Here is a 16,158-nt window from a genome sequence, read left to right on the forward strand (position 1 = left end):
TTATCTGAAATAAGACTACACATGTCTCTACCCAAAAATTATACAAGCACCTTGAGACAAATCCTTGAACTCTGTCATAATACCTTGGAAGATACCTCTCTAAATCTAAATGATATTAAAGCCTGCAAATCCATATGGAAGCTCCTCTTACTTAAGAAGAAAATTATTTCTAATTAAGACAAACTTATTCTTTCTATCTGAACCCAAAATGATCAAATATTTTCAAACTACTGGAAAAACCAAGATCCCTCCATTACCTGTAACCAAATCTCTCAAGTGATTCAACTCTCCTTGAAACTTAATCCCCTTAAAAAACTTAACAATACCCAACTTATGATCTTAAACAATGCATACCTCACCACTGCCATACTTTCTATAATTTATCTCTCCTGCTCTCCCCTCTATCCCCACTGTACCAATCACAACACTAACTTGCTCCATATTTTTTGGAGCTGCGAATGCCCTTATAGACTCTGGTGCTCCCTTAGAGTACAATTGAAAAAAAAAAGGCATATGAAAAAATGACTTTATCCTGGAAATTCACAATATTACATATCGCCTCTACAGGATTATCCAAACTTCAGACTCGTATTTTAATAACACCCTTTTCTCTTGTCAATCTTTATGTCACCCTTAACTGGAAGGATAGATCTCCACTAACTTGGGGTGGATTTAAACAGCTTGCTACCAAACATGTACTTGCGCACAAATATTTGAAATACACCCAAAGACTTTGTATACACTTTACTGAATATTGGGATACTTTATTTGATATCCTTCTAGCTTAATCTCTGTTAACTTATCTATTTTGTTGGACATAAGGTGTATCTGTAAATAGTTATTTGTTGTATATAAGTCTATATTACTTTAATTGTTTTGGTTGTGCATTGTCTGCTACCATTTTGTATTGCATTATTAAAAATTGTTAATAAAAAGATTTAAGTAGGCCACTGTGGTGCAGTGATTAGCATTGTCGCCTCACAGCAAGAGGTTCTCCAGTTAGATTTTCGCCTGGAACACCTTCTGTGTGGAGACTGCATGTCCTCCCCATGGTCGAGTGACATTTAAAGGCATGCAGGTAGGTGCATGCGTGAATGGGTGTTCTTTCTTTGAAGGTTGGGTGTTGGACTGGCACCTCGGCACCGTAAAAATCCACTGCCAATCATTAGCAGACCAGAGTTCCACTGTGGCTTTTCCCCTAACTGTGAAAAGCTGAAAGACATTAGTTTAGTTAATAAAAAGATTTAAAAAAAAAATAGGAAAAATGATACTCCTCTTTAGGAGTGAACCTACAAGCTATCCTAAAAACTGTAGACCAATAACTTGCCATGCAACGATTCATAAACTGTGTACTGGAATTGATGCCAACAGAGTTTACAGTCATTTAGAAGAAAACTCAATCACAGCAATAGAACAAAAGGGTAAAAAAGGAAGTCATATGGAGCAAAGGATCATTTGTTGTTAAAAAAAGTCATAACGAAGAATTATAAAAAAGGGGAAGAATCTAAGTATGGCATGGATAGATTACAAAAAAAAAAAAACAAATTTGAAAGCATCCTACATTCATGGATAAGAGTGCTTACAGATGCATAAGGTGTACCCTACACTGATCGATTACATTACAGCAACCATGAAACAGTGGTGAACCACTTTACAGCTAAGCCATGATAAAGGACAAATTATTATCCCAGGGATAAAAATTCAGTGGGGAATATTCCAGGGTGACTCTGTCACCGCTGCTATTCTGTCTTGCCCTTAACCCATTAAGTTGTTTACTTAACAGATTAGGTCACTGGTTATAAATTGGCTTTCAGAAAAGAATAAATTTAAAGACTTTTCATCTTTTTTTTTTGGGTATGATTTAAAACTGTATAGTTCATCAGATGCGAGGAGCTATAAGCGCAAATAAAAGTGATTAAAACTTTCTCAGATCATATAAGAATGTTATTTGGTCTTGATAAATGTGCAAAAGTAACATTTAAAGTAGGAAAGCTGCAACCCAAAAATATCAGTCTGGGACAGGAATGTGATATGAAGAAACTTGAGCAGGAGGGAGTGTATAAATATTTGGGAACTGATGAAGGATCGACAATAAAACATGAACAAATGTGAACAAAACTCAGTAAGGAATATTTTAGAAGACTAAAATGAATCCTGACATCTAGGAACAAAGTCTAAGCTATAAACCGGTTTGCTCTTCCTGTTCTAACTTATAGTTTTGGGGTGATTGACCCCAAAATGTATTGGCTCAGTTGGACAGGAAGTCAAGAAAAATGCTTCATGCTTGTCAAATGGTATATAAAAATCAGTGTATGTATACCATTATATATTCTTCATTCTAAAGGAAGTATGGGCCTCCTCGAAAATTATTACATGTATAGATCTGCAGTTGTAGGACTGTATACATATTTGCTGACCTCACAAGACCCAAACATAGTGAAAGTTTTGAAACATGAAGAGAACAAGTTTAAGATGACTTCCCTGCTTAGATTAGCAGAGGCATATTAGTGCCAAGTAGGAATGAAAACCAAACCAGAAGCAGACAAAAGTCAGGCAGCAACTGAATCTGCTAAAACCAAAAGAAAGAATATAAGGAGAAGATCAGACAAGAAGGCAAGAAGTGTGGAAAAAGCATAAATATAGTTAGAAGTACAGAAAACTCTTGGAACAACCTCATGTCAATCAGGATCTGACACAGGAATGGTTAAGGATAGGTGAATTTAAACCAAAAGATGAAAGGTTAATACTGGTAGCCCAGGACAGTGGGCTAAGTACACATTGGCTTGCGAAGTGCATTGAGCATGTGGGAGAAACAGACAAATGCAGGTTCTGTAAAACAGAACTGGAAACAGTTGGACATTTTGTTGCTGGGTGTGATATACTAATGGTAGAGGGTCTGTATACTAAAAGGCATAATACTGTGGCAAGACTGTTGCACTGGAGATTGTGTAAATATTACAACATTAAAGTAGCTGAGAGGAATTGGAAACATCAGCCACAAAGGGTTTTAGAGAATGATGAGGTTTATATCACATGGGATCACCCATTACCAACAGTTCAAAAATAGATACAAGAAAACCAGATATAGTAATCCTTGAAAAAAAGACAAAAGTAGCATTGATCACAGAAATTGCTACATCCAGTGACTTGAGTGTCTTATGTACAGAGAGACATAAATTCATAAAATACCAGGATTTACAGGCAGAAATGAGGATGATGTGGAATAAAGATACTCACATAGTTCCAATAGTAGTAGGTGCAATAGGTCTTATAAAAAAGAATTTACAGTCGTACTTAGATATGTTAATGATACATGCAACTCCTTGTGAATAGTAGAATGAGTCATTTCTGGGTATGTTGTGGGTGTTACAAAGAGGACTTCTGACTAACATCAAAAACTGAAACAACTTTAATACTGCTTTCACTTAGGAATGGGGTCATTCCAACTATGATGTTAGAAATCCAAAAGACTTACAGAAATTAAATCAGAATAAATATAGAGTTAAGATACAGATGGCATATATAGAATACAGCATCATAAAGAAAAAATGCAGTTGTAGTTTAGAGCGTAAAGATTTGCACTTTTTTAACTGATGTTGCTCAACTGTTGGCCCCCAGCTCATTGCCTTCACATCTGGCACTTGTTATAATGTCATTTTTTTTTAATGTCATTTTTTTTAAATGTTATAAAGTCTTTTTTTTCCTTTTTATCCATTACAGTTTATCCTTTATAACTAATCGATTTACTTTTTTTTCTTTTCATTCAATTAATCATGTACTTGCAAATAGACATGTTGGAACAGGCCTCCATTTCTGCTTGTCTATTTGCATGTGTGGTAAATCTTCAGTATCAGGTTACTCACCCATCCCAGAACATGCTGACACCTTCTTTAGTGATGCACTCCACGTGGCACATTTCAAGGTTTGAAGTGGTACATACAAACCACTCATCTCATCATTTTATTTATTTATTTTTCTTGTAATGTTTATAAGAGTGTGTCTATTTTCTCAACCTTGAATGCTCATATCAGATTTACTTCTGTATATAACTTGTGATGAAATCAAGACTTTGGTAAAAACTAAAACCTGATTATAATGCAGTTATTGCATAATATAAATGTGTCTTATCATGTCAGTGTATAGACTGTCTTTCTTTGCTAAGAATTGCATCTAGTAAGTAACCCCAATATTTGGGTGGCCACGGTAGTACAGCGGTTAGCTGAAGAAGTCTGTTTATATTAACAAACGAAAAGCGCTTTACACTTGGATTTGTTGATTCTTGTTTTTTGGCTTATTTTGGACTTTTTTCCATCACAACATTGGTTTTTAAAGGACATTGATTTCATTAAATACTTGTTTGTGGACACTAGCATTTTTCCTGAGCCGTTTTCTTGTTTTTCAGTTTTTTGTTCTTGGTGATCACTGCTGGTTCAAAATGATAATAACAGGTGATTTAGAGGTAGTTATGTTTTTGATTTTTGTCAGAGTGTCTCTTTAAGATTTAAATGGTTTATTGGCTCAATATTGTTGGGCAGCTACAGTGGTGCAGCGGTTAGCATTGCTGCCTCACAGCAAGAGGTTTTCTGATTCGATCCTTGGCTGGGGTGCCTTCTGTGCGGAGTCTGCATGTCCTCCCTGTGGTGATGTGGGTTTCCTCTGGGTGCTTCAGTTTCCTCCCACATCTCAAAGATATGCTGCAGGTGGATTGGATACTCTAAATTGGCCCTAGGCGTGAGTGTGTGTGCCTTCTGTTGAAGGTTGGGTGCTGGGCTGGCAACTTGACACTGTAAAACTCCACTGCCATTCATGAATGGACAGGTGATCTGCTGTGGTGACCCCTAACAAGGAAAAGCCAAAAGGAGAAGAAGAAGACTGGCTCAATATTTTTGCAATATGAAATTACATAGCTTATAACACCCCAATGCTTCATTAAAAACACTAACAAAAATAATTTCATTTCACTTTAAGATAACCTGGTAACAGTGGAAGCCACTGGGTCAAAATAATTACTGATGTGAATACATATATGAAGCACAAGATCTTATTTCAAATTGCAGCACTTGATTTAAATTGCTTGCCTTGTGAGAAGCTAGGATGATAAAACAAATTCACACTGTGCAAACAAAGAAAATATGTGCACAACAACATACACCCAGTCACATAGGTGTCTAAGATAATATGCAGAACCATGACAATGATATTCTGCATAACTATTATGTTTTATTTACAGGCTTAGGAAGCTTGTTAGAAGGAATCATATACAAATACAACTTGATACCTATGTTACATGCTCCAAGCAATATATCAGCAACTTTCATGAGTAGAAGAGAACAGAAATTAAGGTGAATATATAGCTTAGATGTCATTAAGAAGCAATTAGGGCCAATGTAATGGACGGCTAGCATGATCAGGCTTCTAGAGCAAGATAAAATAGTCATCTGTATTGATCTGTAAGATCTGAGTAAAATTATGAAGATCATTGCCTATTGATTACAGTTGAAGAAATGGTTTCATATATGCCAAATATTATGTTTTTATCAGTACTTTGTATGAACCATGGGTTGTCAGATAAAGTATGATAACCAAAACTCCAAATTATATGCATTTAATAATGCAGAAGGAATAAATATCTTTCTGGACTTACTTTTCTATAATCAGTACCAAAAATATTCCAATGAGCTAATACACAGGACACTGAAGGCTTAAAAGAGGTGATAAATATACATTTTGACTTGTTAGTGTGAACAAGAACAACATGTGACTAATACATCTGCTGAGTTAGATTAATACAGTATGCTTTCAAGATAAATAACTAAAAATGTAATGAGTGACAAGTTTCAAAAGTATTGGTCACATTCTAATATCAATCTATTGCAGAAAACGTCAGAGCATTCATGCTAATGTTAAAGACAGAAGACAATGAATCTAAACATAAGCTTCTAAGATTAATGCAGCATTTTTCAAAGCTTGCACCATGTTAAAGATAACTATGCTTCTAAGAAAATTGTTAGAACATGATGTAGGCTAGAAATGAAACAATGAAAAGGAAAAGTGTTTTAAAATGCTCAAGAGATTAGTTACATATGCAGCCATGTTAAAATATTGTTATATAAAGTATTCCATTATATTGCAGCTAGATAGTTGACAGCCATAATAGCTTAGAACCTATGATACTACAAGACAATAGATCAGTTGCCTTTGGGTTAGAATCATTTACAGAGGCACAAAAGATATATCACCTGATAGGAAAGAAACTATTAGCAACAGCATAGGGATACGAAAAGCTTCAAAATTATGTATGTTATGCAGAAATTCAGGTAGAAATAGACCACAATCCCTTGCAAACCATGTTCAGAAAATCTTTCTACAAGGCACTCCCAATATTGCAGAAGCTGCTGTATAATTCAGAGAAATATGACCTGAAAAGGAAGTATAGAACACAGGTACCAGAGACACATGACCTGAAAAGGAAGTATAGAACACAGGTACCAGAGACACATGATGAACTGCTAGAAGAACTACAGATTTTTAGGTGATATCAGAGTTACCAAATGACAGAGAAAAAGCAAAAAATATAATTAATATACTAATATTGAGTTCATAGGTTCATAGGCTCATAGGTTCATACTAGGCTATCTGACCTAGGGCATTTATAAGCCTAGCCAGAATGTGTTTGGCTTTTGCCACCCACTTTAAATTTATTTTGCTATGCCCTTTTTCGAGGTTAGTATACTGTGCCTCTGTCTAACAGTGACACAGAAGTGATACCCGGGGTAAACCTACGATCTCCCATCCACTCATCAAGATTCCTCTTGAAGAGAGTCAATGAGGGACTCTGCCTAACCTGGACTGGGATTTTATTCCAGAGTGAAGGGAGCCTCTGGGTTATGAATCTGTCCCTCCAGCATGTCCTATTTATTTCAGTGCTGAGGTTCCAGTCTCTTGGGTAGCGAGGCTCGATGGGATTTGGATTTTCTGAGGTGCAGCATGTCCATTAATTCCGGGTTGGACATGGTTTTATACATCAGGCACAGATCGCCTCTGAACAGGCGGTATGCCACTGAGTAGAGCTGGAGTTTCTTTAAACAGGCAGCATATGGCATCTGTTTGAGCCCTTTGATCCTCTTGGTGAGGTACTTTTGGGGTCTTTCCAGTTGCTGCAGGTGTCTGGTAAGGTACATCCCAAAAGGGCCTTGTACACAATTATGGGCCTGATGAGGGATGAGTAAAGAGGCACGATGACCTCCCCTGATCTAGATGTGAATCCCTTCATGATTAGGTGGGCTATATAAAATGTTTTTCTAACCACTTTGGCCACGTGGTTATCAAATGAGAGATTGCTATCAACTTGGGTCCCTAGGTCCCTAATTACTTCTTCTGTACTTAATGGATTACCACCTATGTGGTAATTTGTGGGCACTTTGTTTTTGCCAAAGGGGATGTCTATACACTTTTTGGCATTTAGCTTGAGGCTATGGCTTTGGCACCAGTTGTCTGTTTCTATGAGGCCCTTTTGGAGGATGCTTGTGTAGGCTGGAGAGTCGATTATGGCGCCCAGTTTGCAGTCATCTGCGAACTTGGTCAGCCACAGTCCTTCCATGTTGGCCTGTACCTCCGAGAAATATATACCGAACAAGAGAGGTCCCAGGACTGAGCCTTGTGGGACACCACTTGTAACTGGTTTGGAGTCTGACATGGCTCCAGCAATTCTAACCATGTGGGTTCTGTCCTTGAGCCAGTTTGCAATCCATCTAGTGACATAGGGGTTTATATTTAAGCTGGTGAGCTTATCTATAATGCCCGAGTGGGGTATTGTATCGAAGGCTTTAGGTCCAGGTAGGCTGTGTGGACCACCTTCCCTCGTCAATGGCCTTGGTGACTGTTTCAAAGAAATCAACCAGGTTTAAGAGGCAGGATCTGCCCTTAACAAAGCCGAACTGGGTAGGATCCAGTGTCTGTAGGTCCCCAATATCTTTACTTATGAGGTCCATGATGATCCTTTCCATAGCTTTGCAGACCAAGCTAGTCAGGCTTATGGGGTGATAGTTTCTAGGATTCATTGAGGCACCACCTTTATGGAGAGGAACCACTGTTGCTGTACGCCACTCTTTGGGTACATATCCTGTAGTAAGGCTGAGATTGAACAGTAGTTTTATGTTTGGGTTTAGCTCTTCTTGGAGTTCATGTAGGACGCAGCCCAGGACACCATCTGGTCCCATTGATGCTGTGTTTTTTGCTTTGGAGAAGGCAGCTCTTACCTGAGCATCTGAGATGTCAGGGGGGCAGCACTCTGGCGGGATAGAAAGTTGCCCTTTTGGTGGGGAGGGGGGAGAAGTTTGCGCTGAACCTGTCAGCTAGGATGTTGGCAATGTCTGTGGGTTCAGTGAATTTTTTGTCATTTTGGACTAATTCTGAGCATATCTGGGAATTACCACCCAGGTTCCTAACATAACTAAAGAAAGCCTTGTGATTATCCTTAGTGTCCTGTGCAATTTTTCTCTCGAAGCTGGCCTTAGACAATTTTATGAGTGCCCGTAGATTTTGCTAATACTGATCAGTGATGCCTTCCCTTTTTGGGATTTTGCTCTATCATTTAGTAGCTTCCTCCTTCTATTGTATAGTTTGTTTATGGCTGGGGTCCACCAGACAGGACGTCTGCCTTTGGAGGATTGGGTCTTGGTTTTATTTGGGATCGCATGATCCATGCATTCCTGCAGGTGTTCATAGAATGCATTTATAAAGGATTCTGTGGTCTGGGCCGTGTTTTCCACAGGCCCAGGGGCTTTGAAGGATTCCACCTCGGTTTTGAGGAGTGTGAAATTTGCTTTAGAGAAGTTTTTCACTGTGGTTTTCTGGGCAGGGGGTGGGGTCGGGATGTGAATATCCAGTGAGATTAGTTTATGGTCTGATCTTACCAGTGAGGGATACACTTCTGGTCTGGAGCATAGAGTCCCCATGTTGGTGATGATCAGGTCCAGTATGTTTTCCCCTCTTGTGGGAGTGGTAACAAGTTGTTCCATAGCATTTGAGTTTATAAATTCTAGGAACCTTTGGGCTAGGGTGTTGGAGCTAGAGTAATGCTCCCAGTCTATGTTTGGGTAGTTGAAGTCACCCAATATAATGGTGTTTGGAGAGACCTTCATATTTTCCAGTGTTCTCAGGAAGGCCGAGTGGGGTTCCTGGGTTTGGGAGGGTGGTCTGTAGCAGGCTATAAACTGGAAGGCAGTTTTGCCCACTGTTAGTTGCACATGGATAGTCTCTGATCCTTCGTGCTTTGCCACCAACCTGGAGGTGTGGGTATCTTTGATGAATATCGATACTCCCCCTCCTTTTGTGGTTCGGTCCAAGTTTTGGGGCCGAAAAGCATGGTATGAGGTACAACCTGGTAGTGCTGGGGTGCTCTCGGGAGCCCTGAACCAGGTTTCTGTTACTATACAGATATCGATGTTCTCCATGCTAAGGAGAGTTTCAAGTGCATGCATCTTGAGGTTTAGACTTCTGGCGTTGAGTAGCATTACTCTTAGTTTCTTATCCCTTGTGATAACTATGGAGGTGGGTTTGTCTTTTGAGCCTTGCCTAAAAAAGGCACTATGGGGGTAGCAAGAGCCTTTGCCAATACATTTATTGAAAGGTATTACTCTGAAAGGATAGCCTGAACAAAAATCAACAGTAAAGAAATATATCAATCTTATTTCTCTTTTAAGGAATTAATACTCAGTGCTGATAAAATAATTATTCCCATAAGAAAGAGAAGACAAATACTTGAAAGGATGCATGAATTCCATATCAAAATTGCAAAGTCCAAAGAAATAGCAAAAATATAATGTATTGGCCATGAGTATTATCTCTTATGCAACAAGTAGTCCAAATGTGTGTTATTTCTGCTGCAAACCATAACAACACTTCAGAGAAAGAGAGAGAGCACCCTAACTAGTATCAGACCACCAGTAGAGTCAACTAGACCTGATTTGTTCTAGTTCAAACATATCATGTATTTTATGTTTGTGGATTATTATCCCAAGTTCCCTGAAATAATCAAACTTAAAGACAGAAAAATACCATGATTACTGCAACATTCTTGAGACAGGGGATACCTGATTTCGGTTTCTTATTGGAAGACCAAAGATGCTTTCTTTCGCCATTTTCAGCACTGTAGTGCGGTCTCAGAGTTGGTATATTTAAGTAGGGGGGGTCTGTAGGTGGGTGAAGCCCCCCACTTAATGTAATGTTTAAAGTTTTTTTTTGGTACAGCAATTTTTTTTCCCTAGGAAAAAAATCGCTGTTCTGACAGTTCGAAATTGTAAGCTTTTGCTTACATAGGGTTGATTAATCACCATTCACTTTTTTAAGCACTTGGTGATCTAATATAGATCCCTGATTTCTTATCTAACAGTGGTCTGCAGTACAAAAGCCAGGAATTCAAGACTTTTTTGCATGAATGGGAACTGAGAAATAGAATGCCTACTCTACACTATCTGCAATACAATGGACAAGTGGAGACAATTATCCAAAAAGTGAAGATCGGAATGAGAAAGAGCCATAGCAAAAGCAATGAGGATGCAGTAGTCACTACTAGCATTACTGTGCCTGGCATATCAGACAGAGTAATGCCAGTAGTCACTACTAGCATTACTGTGTCTGGTATGCCTCATTTATAGACTAATTACAGACTGTGTAATTAAGTGACCACTCCTGTTACATATATTATGTACCTTTAAGGTGTAGCTATAAATAATTGTGCATTTTAACGATGCTTGTCCTGCAAAGGTTATCCTAGTAGCTGAGTAGGGAACACTAGAAATCCCTACCTCCAACAACAGTCCCCAGGTCATACTGTAGGAACCATAGGCAAACTGTGGAATATAATCCCTCAAGCATCTTCTTGATCTGCATGGGAACTCTTGCTAGAGGATTGTATGTAATGTACCTCCCACAGAAAACAGCTAGGGAGACCTCAGTATATGCCCATGCATCATTTACCACTGACTTCTTGTGACACGTATCATAAGATATGTTGCATGCTGTAAATGTTACCACAGTTACTAATAGTGTATCTATGTTATATTATATAAGCATGTTAATTGACTTAAACTGTCACTGACACATGTATGTTACTTGTACTACATATCAGTATGATATGTGTGTGTGTGTGTGTGTATATATATATATATATATATATATATATATATATAGATATAGATATATATATATAGATATAGATATAGATATAGATATATATATTTATATATATATATATAGATATAGATATAGATATATATATGGGTCTACTTTGATTCACTGTAAACTCATTTCACTGAATTTCAATTCACCCTCAAAAAATTGCTGATAGCTCAAATCACTGAAAACTCATTTCACGGAATCACATTTCACTGAATGTAAGTACTATTGGGCAAATAAAACGTACATGTTCTTTTCCCCACTGGAGGCAATTCTGGAGTTAGTATATATAGTTGGGGGTGTGGTTATTTCTGTTCTCATTCTAATGGTTCTCATTTCAATTTGTGATACATTTAAAACAATATTTCTGTATTCTTCAAATATGGGTGAAGTCTCCCTTTCCCATTTTATAATAACGGTTTTACATGCTATAGCTAGTAGTGTCCATAAAAGTGAAAAGTTTGTTCTGATAACGCGTTGAGGTATGGGAACATTAAACAAAATCAAAGATTTAGGCAATTGAAAATTATCATTAAAAACTATTTGAAAGAAATAATTAACTTTATTCCAAAATGATTTAAGCATATGGCAATCATAAAACGTTTGCAGCCAGCCTGCGCTTAAGTTTCTTTTACATCTCCAACATCCTATATTCTGTTTAAACATTAGTTTCATCTTATGTGGTGTTATATAGGACCTATGAATTAATTTCCATGTGAAAAGTTTCCATTGCAATGAAAGAGATGTTTGCTTTTTGGACAGAAGTATTAGTTTTTTATCATTATAATCTGATATTTGATTATTAATTATTTTATAGTAGTCCCAAAAATGTTCCTTATGCTATAACTTCATTTTCTTAATTTTTTATAGATGATTGATAAGTAGCCTTTTCCATAAACAGCTTGTGTTGTTAAGATCATGTGCTCGATGAGTTTAGCTATATTTGCCTGATTCTTAATTGAATTGTTTCTAATCTGTTTAAAATATATTGCATTATATCCTGTAATCTTAACCATAAATCATTATCTAAAACAAATTTGTTTCTTACTTGTTCCATTGTTAAAACTTTCCCAGAATCTAGTAAATGATGCCAGTAATTCAGACCATGCTTCCTAAGTGTCTTGATTGTGGCTCTGTCAAAAGTTTTAATGTTATTTTGTGTACATGAAATAGCATATAACAAGAATGACTAGGCTTTTATGTTTGGATTTCTATTCCTAAGGGTTTTATATGTTTTTAATATATTATTTATGCACTTGAAACTTATATTCTTGTGTTTATTTTCTACAAAATGTTCTCTCATCATCCAAAGAAAATTATTCAGTATCATTTCTGTATATTCTGATGGCAATGTAAGACCTGAATTTAGCCATATCCTTTCATGCATATGTTTCCATTTGGCAGAGTTAGCAGTATTTACTAATAATGAGATTGTTTTTATGTTACATGACAGTGGATATATTTCTGTATCTGGAAGGCTATCCCATCCTGCTTCTCAATCATTTAAATAATGATTCAAAGGTATTCTGGGTTTATTGGGATACCATAGGAAGTTAGCATTAGTTTATTAAATTGTTTTATATAAGATTTGGAGGGATGACTAGAGAAGGCTTGTAAGAAATATAATATTTTTGGGAAAAATGATCATTTTAATTATATATAATCTCTCTTCCATTGTAAAGAATAATTTATTCCATTTTCAAATGAGTATTTTAATGTTATTTAGGATACTGGTGTAGTTTATTTGTTATTATCTTATCTAGATCATCAGTTAATGTAACCCCTAAGTATTTTGTCTTATTGTCTTCAGCTATATATTTAGAAAATTCCTTATCTGCATCTTTCTTACTAGAATTTATAAGTAAAATCTTTGTCTTATTTTCATTAAATTTGAGGCCAGAGAGTCTTTGAAAGTGTTCAGTTGTGTCTAATAGAGCTTTTAGTGGTGTCATTATCTTTTAAAGTTAGACTATCGTCTGCAAACAACTGAACTTTCATTTCCAAACTATTGTCAATTTCTATATGGTTAATATTTTTGTCCATCCAAATACAATTTGCAAATGGTTCAATTACTATGGCAAATAATAGTGGTGACAAGGGACATCCCTGTTTAGTGCCTTTAGTAATTTCAATAGATTTAGAAATGCATGATCCTATCTTTATATATGATAGGGAGTTTTCATAAAGTGATTTAACTAGTAGTGTGAATTTTTGTGAAAATCCATATTCTTCTAGAATTACTCATAGATAATCTCAGTGAACAAAATTAAAGGCACTATTTATCTGTAAACTGACCACGGCAATGTTATTTTTTGTATGGTTAATGTAATCAATTAAAGGTATGATTCTTTTAAGATTATCGTATGTATTTCTGTCATTTATAAAGCCAGTTTGATCTTTGTCTATTAGTAGTGGAAGCACTTGTTTAATTTTAGCTGCATGTATTGCCATGAACATCTTATAATCAATATTTAATAAAGATATGGGTCTGTAGGATGAACATTCATTTGCATTTTTGTCTGGCTTCAAAGTAGGTGTTATTATTGTATAATTCCAAGAAAGAGCAATATTTTTGCCTTTTTTTTACTAGTATAAACACTTTTAATAGTAAGGCTAGTTCATCTTTGATTAGTAGTTTAAACATTTCTGGGATCATATTATCTAAACATACATACATACATACAAATGTTTCAAGCACGGGCATTAAAGCCCTTCTAGCTTGCCAATATGCCAAAACATCTGTTCCCATAAGAAATAAATAAAAGAGAGCACCCAGCACTACCAGGCTACAACTCATACCACATGTTTTGGCCACAGAACACGGACCAGAACACAAAATGAGGGGGTGTATCCATATTCATCAAGGATACCTACAGCTCCAGGTTAGTGGCACAGCATGATACCTCTGAGATCATCCATGTGCAACTAACATTGGGCAAATCTGCAATGCAAACTGTGGCCTACTACATATCACCCTCCATGACCCAGGACCACCACTCCACCTTTCTGGAGACACTGGAAAACATGAAGTTCCTACCGAACACCCTGATATTGGGTGATTTCAATTACCCTACTATTAACTGGGAAAACTACTCAAGTACAAACTCCCAGGTCCAGCACTTCCTGGAATTCATCAACTCAAATGCTCTGGATCAGCTGGTAAACTCCCCTACCAGAGGTGAAAACATATTGGACCTGGTCATCACCAAAATGGGTGACAGGTGTTCCACACCAGAGGTAAACCCGTCACTGGTTAGATCAGACCATAAACTAATCATACTCTGGATGTCCACACCCCACCACCACCCCCAACTAAGGAAACCACAGTAAAAAACTTTTCTAAAGCAAACTTCACCTTACTTAAGACAGAGGCGGTAAGTTTCACAGCCACCATGCTAATGGATAATGCTGCCCAAGATGCAGAAACCTTTACAAGTGCACTCTATGAGCACCTACAAGGATGCATGCATCTCTAGAAAAACCAATACTCACTCCTCTAAGAGAAGGAAACCAGTCTGGTGGACCTCTGCCATAAACAGGCAATACAACAAAAGGAGGAAACTAGTTCAGAAAAAAAGCAAATCCCAAGAAGGAAAGACATCCCTGATCAGTATCAGTAAGAACTAAGGTCCCTCATAAAATCATCCAAGGCTAACTTTGAAAGAAAAATAGCCAAGGATTCAAAAGATAACCACAAAGCCTTCCTTAGCTATGTTAAGAATCTAAGTGGCAACTCGCAGATATGCACTGAACTAGTGCAAAATAGCACAAAATATACTGAACCTACTGATATTGCCAACATCCTGGTGGATAGATTCAGTGCAAACTTCACCCCCCCTCACCCCCAAAAGGGACCACAACAATACTGGAAAAGTGTAGTGTCCCAGAAATCACAGAAGCACAGGTGAAAATAGCCCTTTCAAAAGCCAAAAGCACAGCATCAATGGGGCCAGATGGTGTCCCAGGCTGCGTCTTGCACGAACGTCAGAACAAACTAACCCCCCACCTAAACACGTTGTTCAACCTCAGCCTCTCCACAGGCTATGTGCCCATAGAATGGCGCACAGCAACAGTTATTCCACTCCAAAAAGGAGGGGCCACAACTGACCCTGGTAACTATCGGCCCAAATGCCTTACTAGCCTGGTCTGCAAGGCTATGGAGTGCATCATCATGGAACTCATTAACAAAGACATTGGGGACCTCCAAACACTTGACCTGACCCAGTTTGGCTTTTTAAGGGCAGATCATGCCTAATAAACCTGGTTGACTTCTTTGAGACTGTCACCAAGGCCATAGACGAGGGGAAAGGTGGTTCACACAGCCTACCTTGACCTCACCAAGGCTTTCGACACCATTCTCCACTTGGGTATTACAGAAAAACTCACCAGCCTGAACATAAACCCCTACGTCATGAGATGGGTTGCTAACTGGCTTACACACAGAACTCACACTGTAAGAATAGCAGGCTCCAGGTCTGACTCTAAACCAGTCACAAGTGGTGTCCCGCAAGGCTCAGTCCTGGGACCCCTACTGTTCGGCATATACTTCTCAGATGTACAGGCAAACACAGGAGGACTATGGCTAACCAAGTTCACATATGACTGCAAACTGGGAGCCATAATTGACTCTCCAGCTGACACGGACATCCTCCAAAAGGGCCTTACTGAGATGAGCACCTGGTGTCAAAGTCATGGCCTCAAGCTAAATGCCAAAAAATGCATAGTCATCCAATTTGGGATACACAAAACACCCACGAATTACCACATAGGTGGCAGTCCCCTTAATACAGAAGAGGTACTAAGAGATCTGGGGAACCAGGTAGATAGTAATCTCTCCTTTGGCAATCATATTAGGAAATCCTTCTATGTGGCCCATTTAATTACTAAAGGGTTCACATCTAGAAATAACGAAGTTATAGTGCCCCTCTACTCTTCACTCATCAGACCCATCATAGAGTACAATGCCCCATTTGGGATGTA

This window comes from Protopterus annectens, chromosome 14.part0 (assembly GCF_019279795.1).
Source record: "Protopterus annectens isolate FY-2018-M chromosome 14.part0, PAN1.0, whole genome shotgun sequence".
NCBI lineage: Eukaryota > Metazoa > Chordata > Ceratodontiformes > Protopteridae > Protopterus > Protopterus annectens.